The sequence below is a fragment of the Thermobia domestica genome, chromosome 4 (assembly GCF_964235325.1).
Source record: "Thermobia domestica chromosome 4, izTheDome1.hap1.1, whole genome shotgun sequence".
NCBI lineage: Eukaryota > Metazoa > Arthropoda > Insecta > Zygentoma > Lepismatidae > Thermobia > Thermobia domestica.
The window spans coordinates 63,431,800-63,445,492 of NC_137457.1; positions in this window are offsets into that span (position 1 = coordinate 63,431,800).

Below are 13,693 nucleotides of genomic sequence, written 5' to 3' on the forward strand. Positions count from 1 at the left end.
AGACCATCTCATCAAATAAGAAGCAGTAGAGCGGCTCCTTTAAGTTCTTTTCTAATCCCCCGCTTTCTAACTCCATCGTTATAGGACCTATTGAACTTTTGTCTAAAACAATTAGATGATAGTCTAAAAAGACCGCTAAAACCTGTCATGTTAGTGTTATAAACTTGATATAATATTTAATTTAAATTATTTCCTCACATTTCCTCACATATATATTCTTATTGCTCCAACTGAAAAACTACCGCAGAAGATTTACAAAGGTAGGAAACAATAATAATTAAGTGAAATTGGCACATCAAAACTTTGGAAATTGTGTAACAGAAATTAAGAATCGAGAGAAACACAACAATAGTCATGTGGTCAACCATGGTTGCAGTAAAGGAATCACTCATCCTTAAATTATAAATTCAGAAATACCCAGAAGTGAAAAGAAATAGTAAAACAGTTATTGCATATATCTTCACCAGATAAAATTAACAGGTTTGTCCATTCTTTTCGCATAACGCAGTATTGTTGTTCTCTTAGTGTGACAGCCCCATGGAAATTTTGTGTCCTTGTAAACATTTGCATAATGTTAGGCTAAGTAAGAGAGACTCACCAGGGTTCAAAAATGTAGTTCTTTCGGCGAGGCATCTGTCAAAGATTTTTGATTGTTCTCTGCAGATGTCCTAAAATTAGTACATGTAATTTTATTATTATCGTTATCAGTATTCCCCCTCCACTCGATGTAGAATTTGACCAAGAAAATTCAAAGCGAGATATTTCAAAACATAAATTTTAAATTTTAACAATCCATAGTAGGAAAGATTTCCACTATAGTTAAGTACCACACCGGAAAACGTATAATTGTTGATACTTATTTAATGTTTTATGTTTCAGAGTTGTTGTAAAGATCAAGGCCAGGTCCATGATATGTAGTATTCATTAGAGTATTTATTTATTTTTTAACCTCTTATCTTTCAATGTTTGCAATTTAGAGATTGAAATGTTTATGCCGGGAGTGTCCTTTTAATAATTCTGTAAATTAAATTTAGTCCGTGCCATCCATTTATGGAAAATATACTGTACGTTTAAAATTTGCAAAGTATATTGTTGGATACAAGGTGTTCTTTTCTACTGTTCCAACTGGGATGCCATCTCTTACCTTCCACTTGATGTGAGTGTTTTGTCGTTAGTAGAAAAAATATCTGCTCGGGATTAAATTTCGATCATCCCAGTACGGAGGATTGATGCATTACAGAATTTTCCTCATATATACTGAAAGTAAATTTAGAAAATAGATGGCATTACATTATTTCAGAAATTTTGTTTCAGAAATACGCTTATTTTAATGATATTCGTATTTCGTCCGAATAAATTATTTGTGTGTCAATATCAAACTTCTGCAGTGAGCAGTACAAATATAGTATTTTCAAATAATTTTAAAAGAAATGTCATTGAAAATTATGACAGACCTTCGTTACCGGTTGCTCAGGGAATACCATTGCAGAAAGTAGTTACATACTCTGATTGCCTTGCAATGTACAAAAATAAATTTAGGTAGTGAAGACGATTTTAGAAGCTGATGAAATGCCGCTGTTGTACACTCAAGAAAAAAAAAGTTGTTCGGATTATGTTGAACTACGAATTTATCCAATTTGATGTGTTTTGGTGTTGTTGGTTTAACGTAGGGATTTAATATCAACATGTCAGTTGTGTTTTAGTAAAGAAAAATTGAGTAGAAGTAGAAAGTATAAGTTCGTTATAAAATTTTAAAAAGAACGCTATCAGATCCAGTAATTTCGAGACTGCGGAAAAGTGTATGCTTTTTTTACTGTTGTAAATGCTAGCCATGTTAATTACCTGGCTAATATTTACTCACTCACATTTCTTTAAAAAAAAATAAAAGTATAGTTACGTGTCGGAAATGTTGTGCAAGGCGTACATAGGCGCAGAAGTGAGTAAAGTCAGAATCTAATTTACGTGCTGTGGCCGTGTAACGTAATGTAAAACTAATATAAATAAATAAATATAAACATAAATGTTTCATTGACAAGTGAGAGATTCTGGACATTAAATGTGTTGTCTCAACACCAATAACTGTATAATTATATTGCTAAATAGCCCCTTGTTATTTTATTTGAGTATAAGCCACGGTAAAATAAGTACATGCGTAATGATGAGTGCGTGTGACATTTCGGCGTCTTGCGATAACTGTATTTGCTGCTGAAGAAATTGAACGATTCGGTACGTGTTAGTAACAGATGGTTTTTTGGTTGCATTAGATTGGAAGCTGCAGTGAGGGAAATTTAGACTACATTGAAACCAACTGCATAATAGTGAACTTCCGTAATGAAACAATGGTTCATTGTTCAGATATAGTCTCAAAGTAGTTTCTTATCAGTATACATACTTCAAGTGTCTTTAAAATTACAGTATATGAATGTTTTACCTTAGTACGTTGTCTATGCACAACTGAATGATAATATTTCACTAATGCGGATAGTATTTTAAACTAAAACTGTTTCATAAAAGTTATAATCTACACATAAATATTTCTTACTGTCGAACGGCAAGGACATATTTTACTCTTTAAGCACAAACATTATTTCCAGTTGGTGACTTGCGTTTCGTGTGTCTGTCGTGCAGTAGATGGCGTTTTGTATGTGTCTATGTGTGTGTGTGAGTGTTGACTTGGCAGGATGTAATTTTTTGCTGGTTTCTGAGATTTCTTTATCGTACTTTCTTAATATGTTATGTTCAAGGAAAAGATCGATAGAGACGATGTTCAAACCTTTATTATTGACTTCCCGCTACTTTAAAATAACACGCCGCTCTCTTGGCACATATTTCCTCTTACGTTCTATAAGCGCGGCGCATGTCTGTAGCGAGCATGTCTTTGTGAGCTCATTTTGTGAATTTGGCAGTTTTCCTTTCTCAAAATTGTGGTATTTTGGATTTATTATAATTATTATTATTACTTTTTTATTTTATTGGATTGGAGTCAGTGCTTTGCAATTTTCCTCTCTTCATCCGACATTTTTCTTAGAATATTTCAAAATTAAGGAGGCAAGCCAGTCCTCCGAAGTAATCGGCCATACCCAACATGGATGTTTTGGGCAGATTACAGTGGCTAAGGCGCAGGTATTTAAGGGTGGCACCTAGGGCGTTTTCTCTTGGTTTTTAATGCTAGGACACAGCAGTGTTAGCGGTCATGTCGGGACATTGCAATCCGCCCGATATTTTGGGGGTGGTATTCTTTCAGAGTTTATGAAGTAGTTTGGATATTCAGCGAATATTTAAACGCTTGTTCTTGTTTGTGTGGGAAACTAAGAATGTCAATTTCTTACTTCTTCTTTATATCCGGAAAGTTATGTAACTTTTGAGGATTAACAAGGACTACGATCTGAAAAATTGTCTACGTTCATTCTAGCAATATTTTGGAAAAATATATGTTGCATTTAAAACAGTTGCAAAGATCTTTTTTACAAGAACTACTTGCAGTTTCCGTTTGCTCTCAGTTAACTAACTTCGAATAAATTTCATTCAAATCCATACTCTTTCTTGTTCTACCTATCTCCTTAATTTAATATCACTCCCTCCATTTTCTCCAAACATGCTAATATATCGACATAAAAGTTTGAGCATCAATTCGTAGTGGACGTTACATTTCTCTAGCCTTGTATGCTGGTTTGTAATGTACATAGATTATATATACTCAGCGATTATGTTTGAGGCCTATCTGCCACCTTCTTTGCTCGTATTTCTGGATTGTGGTGAGTTGGGTTACTTAGTGGTAGATTAATCAGTAACCGGAATACATGGGTCCTGGGGACCCAAGCCAATTTTATCTTGTCTCCCCGTTTGTATTTGGCAGTAATGCAGTGATTACCGCAGTACTTGTATACGTTGCAATTCTCGGTCTGATAATATGTAGGTACTGGCTGTTTCCGCGGCTTTATGAATTGTTTTTTTTTTCGGCTCCTGGAAATCCATATTTCCTTTAGTGTAACACATTTTAAGTGCTTCAGAAGTTGAGATTACTGGCTTGTACTAAGTTTATTGTAGAAGAAAAAGTAGAACATGTACTTCGTGAAGTGTCAAGTAGCGATGGGGACATTAGTGGATCTAAAAGTGAGTTTGAGTGCAGCGAACCTGGAACTGAGTCTGAATCAAGTGCAGACGAAAGCGATGGTCAAATGGTTACAGACTCACATATTTTTTTTATGAAAATAATCGATAAAATTTAGAAATAAGCCTTAATCCGCTGTAGAGCGCCATAACATACTATAATGAAATGCCATTTACCAAGCGTAATAGGAAAAGCACAGTAAATATCAAATTCGAAGTTGCCATCTCCCTTATAAATGCTGCATTAAAATTTGCTTTCGGAGGAAATTGCACTTTCTTACTGTATTAAGAACTCAATCTAACTATTGCAGTAAGATAAGATAAAGTACTGTCCAGTTCAAAATAATAATAATTTTATAAATCTTAATGTACAATTATGGTGCCAAAATCACCCTTAATTTTATTATGTATCCCTTCGAGTACTAACAAAAGGTTATAGAGTATTTAACTGAAAATTTTGTATTTAATTAAAAACTCAGAAAACAAGAGTTATTTTCAAGAAAGTCACATGTGCATGCACAAATGTTAAAATCATTTATGAATGTATGTGTATTATGCTAAACATACATAGTTTATGCTGGGTCTCAGGGAGCCACTTATTCCATTAGTGTAACAAAAAATAAGTGTTCCGGTTGCGGGATAACATTTCAATACACGTGATTTTTTTCTTTCCGGTTTTTTGGGAGATAACTGCCATAATATTTCCTTGTTAAGCTGAGAGCAAAGTCCCATTCTGTGTAGGAAGAATCACAATATTAACGTGTGCTACAAATTTCTAACTGGAATGATTTAGTATCTTAGAAACATTTTATACTTGGGGCCAGAGCTCATCTGAAATTTGTAACACCGTGTACTTAGACAACTCAAGGATGAATTTAACTAATCTTTTGAAGATAAGAAATGAAATAATCAATTTCTTTTGGATATTTTCGACATCACACCAGAAGCTATCGGGACTCGAAATGGTTTTAACTATAAAAATCTACTAAATCGTAATGGCACAGAAACTTAACGATTATGACTCTCCAACATCGTAAATAGATTTAATACTCACAGGTAGTTCAGCTTTGAAAATCTCCAATCAATGTCTTTTTACTATGCGATCATAATTCCTACTCCTCCGTCTACTCTCCGTACTCAACCAGCACAATCATTTTCCGGGATTCAGATGCTTCCTGGTTGTAGCGTAGAGCTTAGCTCAGGTCTCCTTATGAAATGCCTTACTTTGTTATTTCCCTATACGAAAACTTCCTATAATTGTAGTGTTATTCTTACGTTATCAGTTTTTATGCACGATGGTATGTGAAAAAGGAAGAAAGGATTACTGTCCACCTGCATATACATGAAAAGAAAATAATAATTAAATTCGTCCATTAACGTTTAAACACTCTCTACACGTAAAGATTTCTTTTACTCTTGTGTATGTATATAAGTTCCACCACCAGCATTGTCCGTTACCAATAATATGAATTTATGTTGTTTGTATCACATGAGTAATATAACAATATATTAAGGTTAATGTCACTGCATCCTGTCTGTAAGAAAGGAAGAAAAGACATTATCACAAAATACTTCGTACTCTGAATGAAGCAAAACACTGCGCTTCAGTTTATTTCCCTAGTTATGTGCGAGTTGGTGCCTTCCGTAGACTCTTCATTGCTATGCAGCAATACATGTTACTTGGAGGTATGTATTCTGTCGTATGTATTTAATTGTCAGTATCACTGAAGTCATCACTTCGAAAACTGGTAATAATACTTAATACTCTGGAAACATAGATTCCTCAGGATCCTGTTGTTCGGCTAAGTCCACATGGTCCATTGTTGATATCTGACATCTTAAATAAGGTATCTATAAGAAACTGCTACTGCTGCTGTTGTTCTTCTCTTGATGATTTTAATATGTTGTTATGTAGGCTTGATCTTTTAGTGTCTTGTATGCGTATAGTAATTACATTCATATACAGATATTAGGACAAGCACAACTTTTGAGTCGGCACCATTACTGAGAAGTAGTGAAATGAGTCCCTTGTTAATGTTGGACTTTCACATAACATTAAAATCTATAGTAGGCGTAGAAAGCTTAGTTGTTGGATATTCATTTCATGTATCATCATAGAGGTGTATCGAAGAACAATTTGGTTTTATGTGGGAATTTGTTTTCGAAAAAACATATTTGACATATTGAATGTGTGACTTTGAAACATTGTTTGGTTTCAATTTAATTTTGAAAAGTTTGGATATTATAAATGACAAAACTATTAAAATGATTACTAAGATAGTAATTATAGGTATGAGGAAACTATAATATGATTGCGTTGTAGAGCGTGCCTAGAAAGGGAAGAAAAAAATCAGAAAATGTAGTTGTTACTTGGTTATTCTTCTACGAAATATTTCTGGCATAATTTTAATAGGAAACAAATATTCCTTTTTTTAATTAACTACTTTCTTTGCAGGATGTTTTGCATTTCTATTGCCTACTTAATCTGCTGTGAAATAGACTTTACTTGCAAATTTGCTTCGCAAAATGAATATTCATAGTCTACTCACGTTTCAATAATTTAATATTTTATTTCATTGTTTATTTCTTTAATCATTTTCAGGCTTGTGAATATGATTATTTATTTAAGGTACTATTTTATTCAGATTGCACATTTTAATAACTAGAGCTGCAATGAGAATTAGTAACACAAATCGTACTAGTATAAAAATAATTCCAATGCTATAAGTAATATGAGTATCAAAGTGAGCCCATATTGGAGTAGTAGGGTTCACTGTCAAATTCGATAGTTGTGAAGAAAGGTTCTGTAATTTATCCAAGTAAAATTGGTTTCCTACATCTCATTGTGAAAATGAAAGATTTGTAGGTACCTCTATGTGATCATATGTAACCTCTACGGTATGTCTATTATCTAAGATTATTTGATTTACTATCACTGAATCGAATGCATTGTAAGATAAGAAATAAGCTGAATAATTTGAACATTGTGTTGATCGTCTAAATAATTTTATTAAAGATGTGTTTGAACATTTCTAGAGACAACATGAACAGTTGTTAATGTTGAAAACAAAATACTTCGCCATTTTGTATATGAGGGTGTGTAGATATATAAATTTGCAGTTCGTTTGAAATGCTCTTACGGTACAAGATTGCGTCATGTTGCTTTACACCAGATCAGTTATACATTTGGAAACTGGTGTAGCTGTATCACATAGGAAGAGATAGCTTTTCCAAATGCATTTTTCATGAGAAAAAGAATCAGGTTGTTTTTCATTCAAATAAGCCAAATTTGTAGTTCTAATTTAGTATGTTGGTCCTGATGCAAATAACCTAGAATTGAAATCTGGAATAAGGGACGTAAATCTGTAGGTAAAATAATTGGTATTTTTAAAAGTAATGTTAGAACTTGCAAATCCATATTAAATTCTAGAATTGTCGTATGAGTAGTCGAATACAAGAAAGCTAGGTCCTGTTTGAAAATGTGTTTCAATAGACTATGCTCTTCAATTATTTGCTTTGCATGGTCCGTATGTACTAGGCAAAAAGAAAGAATATTTTGATAAACATCTGCAAAAGTTTGAAGAATTCCCTCATGAAGCTGGTATGTAGACATAAAAGGCTATAGACTTTCTTCGTGTGTAAGAAAATAACAATATTGTCTGGTCACTGCCAGTTTCAAAGATTCATAAGATTCTTGAATGGCAAGAATGATGTCATGTTGAATTGAAAGAGCTTTATTAAAATTGGTTTCTATTTGCTCAAGTTCGAATTCAATGATTTTGTCGCGACGTTCAAGGTTACCAACTACTTTATTTAGACGATGTAATTGATAAGTGTTATAGGAGAAAAGGTCAAGCTTCTTAGTTCTAGTAAAGAAGCAAATAAAATTGTTTCTTTGTTTTAGACTAGTAAGTAACAGAATTATTTTCCGAAATAATAAAATGATGAGGGTTTATATTTAATACATTTTGCCTAAATTCGGTATCTGTTTCTTTAGTTAATTCTAAATATTTGTGCAATCACGTGTGTAACGATCCTCTTTGACTGATACACTTTCCCAAAGACATTATTTAATACGATTACTTAATTTTCCCTTAACTAAGTGTTATTTCTTCTTCTTTTCCCCCCCAATTATCGACCTCTTTGAGGGACTGAATAATTAGACAATTGGGCTGGTTTTTTTAAGTGAATTATAATATTTTTCGTTGTTAGTCTATGGTCTACATCGAGTTTGATTCTCCCTTTTCGCGAGATGGCGCTAGCTTTTAAACCGAAGGGTTTGCATTTTTATTTAGATTGAATATTTTGTTTGTGAATATATTAATTAAATGGTAACATATATTCAATCTACTTTTATTCTGTTATATTAAATTCCATATAATAATTTCCGTTTAGTTTGGTTATAGGCTGCGCAATTAATAGCAGACAATCAGGATGTCAGGAGGATTGTGTGAGCGCGTTTTCTGTTTCCCTCCCTGCACTTTAACGAAAAATGGCTAGGAGGAGGTAGCTTAATGTTTGTCTTCCAAATTGACAGAAAGAAAATAATAACGACATATTGTACGAGATCATGGAATTACTTGGAATCCGAGTAGTGATGGAGGAGAGAAGTGTTACGTTATTGTGAAGTGTCAAAATAGTTCGTAAACTGACGAACTTATCAAACTGTACTCTGCAGCTTGCTCGTCTTGGCGAAGTCTACTGGCTGAGGTTTTCAACTTAATTTCCTATCATTCATCAGCACCAGAAGTGAAGACGATGATGTCATTCTATAATCCTGCATGTGGGTCTAATATTCTCTGCAATAACATCAGAAATTGTCTTCCTCGTTCGGTTTGAATCAGACCCCATTGCTTATTTATTATCGGTTAGTCCTGCCGCTACAACCTACCACATGGTGCAAGTGACTTCGTAATGTCATTGAAGTGAAGATGAAGATGTTCTCCCTGTGACTTTGTCAGTGTGATCTCTTCTCTGTAGTGACCTTAGCAATTGTCGTCAACTTGTATTCTGTTGGTGTAAAAGCTGAATGAGAATTCTTGCTGCAACCTGTCCTTTATCTACTTTTCCTGGCGTGATGCCCCTATACTGATTCTGCACACTGATTTTGGAGTATTCTGCTGCATCATGTTAAGTGAGGCCTGGAGGGGGTTTGTCAAGATTAATCCGTTTGTCACGTATGCCTCTGCGATTGGGCACTTCAGAGACTGGTTTCTGCGGTGTTAATTCTATCCTATCAGTTGGGAATTCTGTGAGTAGTTGCTGGACTGACATTAATCAATATTCAGGTAACCTATTGCAATGTTGAAATTTCTTACGTGACATTGTTTGAAGAATTAATATTCGTATCCGGAATATTCAATATTATTAATCCAAGTAATTGGAGTGAAATTGATACTGTCTCCATTTATAAGGTTTCTTCATTCACGAAGCATTAATATTGTGTATCTCGCTTACTTTACATTTTTTTACGATGTCTGGGTTATTGTTTAACACAATGTATTTCGTGTTTAACATGGCAGTCTAAAGCAAAGGTGAGCTCTACATCCAGCAAGTGAATCCACGCACCGGCGGGGTAGTCCGATGTCAATGTTGTTTCTTTCTCAAACTAGAATTTCATTACTCGAGCAGATGGTTAAATATAACATTTATTTTACTGCTAGTTTCTGTGTTCGAGCCACTAGCGGACACTTCGTATTGTTTACTTTATAGTTGTCATGATTTGATAGAGTTGAAAGGTTAGTAACAGCTGGCTCATGTTCGACCCATTAGTGGGCACTCCGTATTTTTTACCATATAACCTTTATGGTATATGTGATATGAATTTGCCACGCAGTTAAAGATACATATTAATCCTTGCAGTATTTATGTGTGTAAACATTAAATTAAAAAGCTACGTCTAAATGTCTAGTTAGGCGCGTCGGAGATGGTGCGTATTGCTACTGTTGTTCACGCCGAAATGTGGTGGTGTCAGGGGTGAAGTTTAGGTAGCTGGCTGATAGATTACCTCCTGTAAATGTTTCTACTACTGATATATTATGTCCCCGCCGCTGTTTAAATTGTAAGTCTAGGTGGGGTGTGGCGTCCTATTAATACAGTTGGATGCGGAAAGAGAGTGGAAACGTTATGTGCTTTGCGAAGGTGGATGGTCGACTCAGCCGTATAGCTAGTCCCTCTGTGATGACATGTTCTTGTAAGTAGTAAAGCACCTCTCTGTATTTTTGTTCTTTCCATTTACTACAATGTAGCTTACTAAAGTTCACTATTTCAAGGTGTCCATTCGAGAAATGTAAAAAATCGTCTAATATACTATCAAGGATAACAAATATTATACTGTTGTTACTGGGTATTCAATTACGTTGTGTCAGAATTTCTCTATGACTTTGAGAAACTGAGATACGTATGTCCAATAATTTTTTCGAAGCTATGGTTATTCGAGTCTAGCTGAAACCTCATAATTGCTAATGTTATGTGATTTGTTGAAACCGTGTTCTATTCACTAACAGGGGTTAAAATATATATAATACGCATATTATATGGTGGTATTTTGGTAATGTTCATGGATATTTTTATTTCCTCTCTCGCTATGGTAACAATGACACCATTGGTGTGCAACAACCTTGGAACAGATAGCATTGCGCTTACTGAGGAATAATATTAAGAAAGAGAGTAGCATCGGCGACCCATATTTTTTTCTTTTCCTCCCTTTCTTCCTTTCTGTGCGACGTTAGCTACGAATAAGAGTAACTCATAGCCAGAACCGCTCGTCTCAAGTTTGGCAACCCAGACGAAAAATAAGTCTCTTCTCAAGTTTAGCTTACCCAGCTTTAGGATTAATTTTCATGTGTTCAAATGTCACACTATTTGGTTTTTGTCGTGTTCATGCGGGAAGAAACGAGTGACGCGGACTGTCGCGTTGGTGTTTGAAAGATATATTGATTGCAGCTCACAGGTGTATATGTTTGTTAGATTTATAAGTAAGAAAGTAGGATGTCAACTGAGTTGAGAAACTCTCCTCCCAATGGAGATTTATTTGCGTTATTTGCGTTTGCTGCAGTGAACCTCTTTCTACTGGGTAACAGATTAATTCCGAAAAGAAGCGTGCTATATCTTGTGACAGATGTCATCAATGGTCACACGTCGTTTGTGTCAAATTAACAGATACTAATATTGTTTTCGAAGCTGTTAGCTCAGATTCCTTTTATGGGTCTGTCCAAATGTGACGCACGTACGTACAAGGGGTGGGAGAAGCGAATGACCTCGCTGATATGTTAGCTCGGGTATTGAGAAAAATAGAAAACGTTGAGCAAAAAGTTAAAGAAAGTAACAAAAAAGCTGAAGCTAACAATGCTAGAATTCAGGATTGTATTGTTGAAAATGTGCATAAATTTCCACTACTATAAAGAAAATCGATAAGAAAATGGGTAGTGTAGAAAACCTTTGTAGTACTTTAACTGTTAATCAAAAATATTTGCAATTGCAGTTAGATAATATGAAAACAAAAGTTGATAATAATAAATCGTGTATTGAATCTGTAGAGTCCCGTATTGAATCTGTAGAGTCTCCTGTTGATTCTGCAGAAAATGAAACTGAAAGTCATTATAAGGCATTAAAGGTTGTTTTTAAGAAAATTAAGAAACCTGAAAATTAAAACGATGAAGTCAAAAGCGAACTAGAAGAGTGTAGTAATAGTCAATCGAAGCTCTTTTCTGAGGTGTTAACTTTGATTAATAAAGTAGATAAATTACAGGAAAAACGAAATTTACGTCTATGGAGTTTGGGAACCAGAGTAAGGAAGGTGTTCCCCGTAAACGCCCTTGCACTAGTGTTGATTCTTCTGTGTTATTATGCCAGTCAGGGGATAATTTTCCCATTAATACATTTATTAGTACGTTTGCTGAATGTAATTTGTTTCCTACTGATTCTGTTAATTATTCAACTTAATCTTTGTTTGTGCAATCAAAGCCTATATTAAATATGAATGGCCTGTTATTACTAGTAGTGCGAATTATGTTAATAGTCCTAGTGAAGCTAAGGTTTTTGCCAGCACTTTAAATACTTTTCCTGTTGTTAACTCTTCCGTTTATTATAATAACAATGTGTGTAATGCAACTCGCACCACTAATATCGTCATATGGTCGGTGTGAGGATTTATTACCTCACACGTTGGTAGTAGCCCACCAGTGTTTAATACTAGCAGTTTAAAGCCTAGTTATGATCCCAGTGTCTTTCATACTGCCATTGTATGGAATAGTCAAGTACCGCGTAACAGTGTTGCCACCTTCAGTGGTATAACACCAAGTTTATTACCTTTTGCTATAAAGCAAAAAGATTTACAATCTTTTCCTTCGTATTTTGGGAAATTTAACCCGGAGCACCAAGAAAGTTTCTGAGGGATCTTGAGAAATGTTTAAGTATTTATTCGCTTACTGATGGAGACCGCTTACGGGCGTGGAACACTGTATGGCTCTAGCTGCCTTTGGTTGGTATACATGAGTGGAACCTGAAATTAAAACTTATCAAGACTTTATGCGTCTCTTTAAGAATCAATATTGTTCGCCTCAAATAGAGCGTGGACAAAAGAAGTCGTTTCAATCCTTGCGTTATGGTAAAACTAAATTTGTTTCATTGTTGCACTACGTTTGGTTTGTGGTCAAAAATTATTATAACATATGTGAAACCCCAAGTACTTCTGAGGTTGTGGAATTAATTTTGAATTGTTTACCGCCTAGGAACATGCGTTTGCTATCCGTCCAGCAATACAATAGTGTTGATGAACTGATAAATAAAGTAGCTTTGTTTTCTGGAATTAAGGATACTTCTATACATGAAGTTAGGCCTGCGAGAAAGAAAGTATTCGCTAAGTAACCGAAGATTATTAATCGTAACTTAGAACAAGTTGACAGTGGTTGTCAAACTGAGTTCTTAAGTTATGCTCAGACTGAAAATAGGAATAATAACAATACCAGTATTGGTAATAATAATTATCAGTATAATAATCGGTATCCAGGGAACGGTATGAACCGTTATCGTGGAAGGAACGGAAGACGTAACGGAGGATATCAAAATAATAATAGAAGACAAGATGAGGCGTCTTCCAATCCGAAGAAAGATCAACCTTCATCTACTGCGGAAAACTAATATTGCAGTCCTTTCCGAAAACGGGAGGAAATGACTGCTATATTTCTCTCGTCCACGTAGATATTAATTCTGAAAATATTGTCAAAAATTATGTCTTGGTCGAGTTATTATTTGGAGAAGTGAACAATAATGAGAGTAATAACGCTATGTCTTTTAATGTAAATTTTTAGTCGAAGAGGAAGAAGAAAAGAAAATTCTGATTATTATTTTTTCTTCCTCCCCTGTTGTAAAGGGAAATATTGAAGGGGTTTAATTAACTTGTACTATTTACTGTGGTTCCGAGCTATGCCTCTTAGATTGGAATATTTCGAAACAGTTAAAAATTAAATTTCCAACTGCTAAATTACGACTGTATACTAGTTTGTCATTGGGTGCCTTTGCAGGTACAGAAAAGTTTTCAGTTCAAGGTGTCCAGATATTTAGTTTAAATATTCAGGGTCAT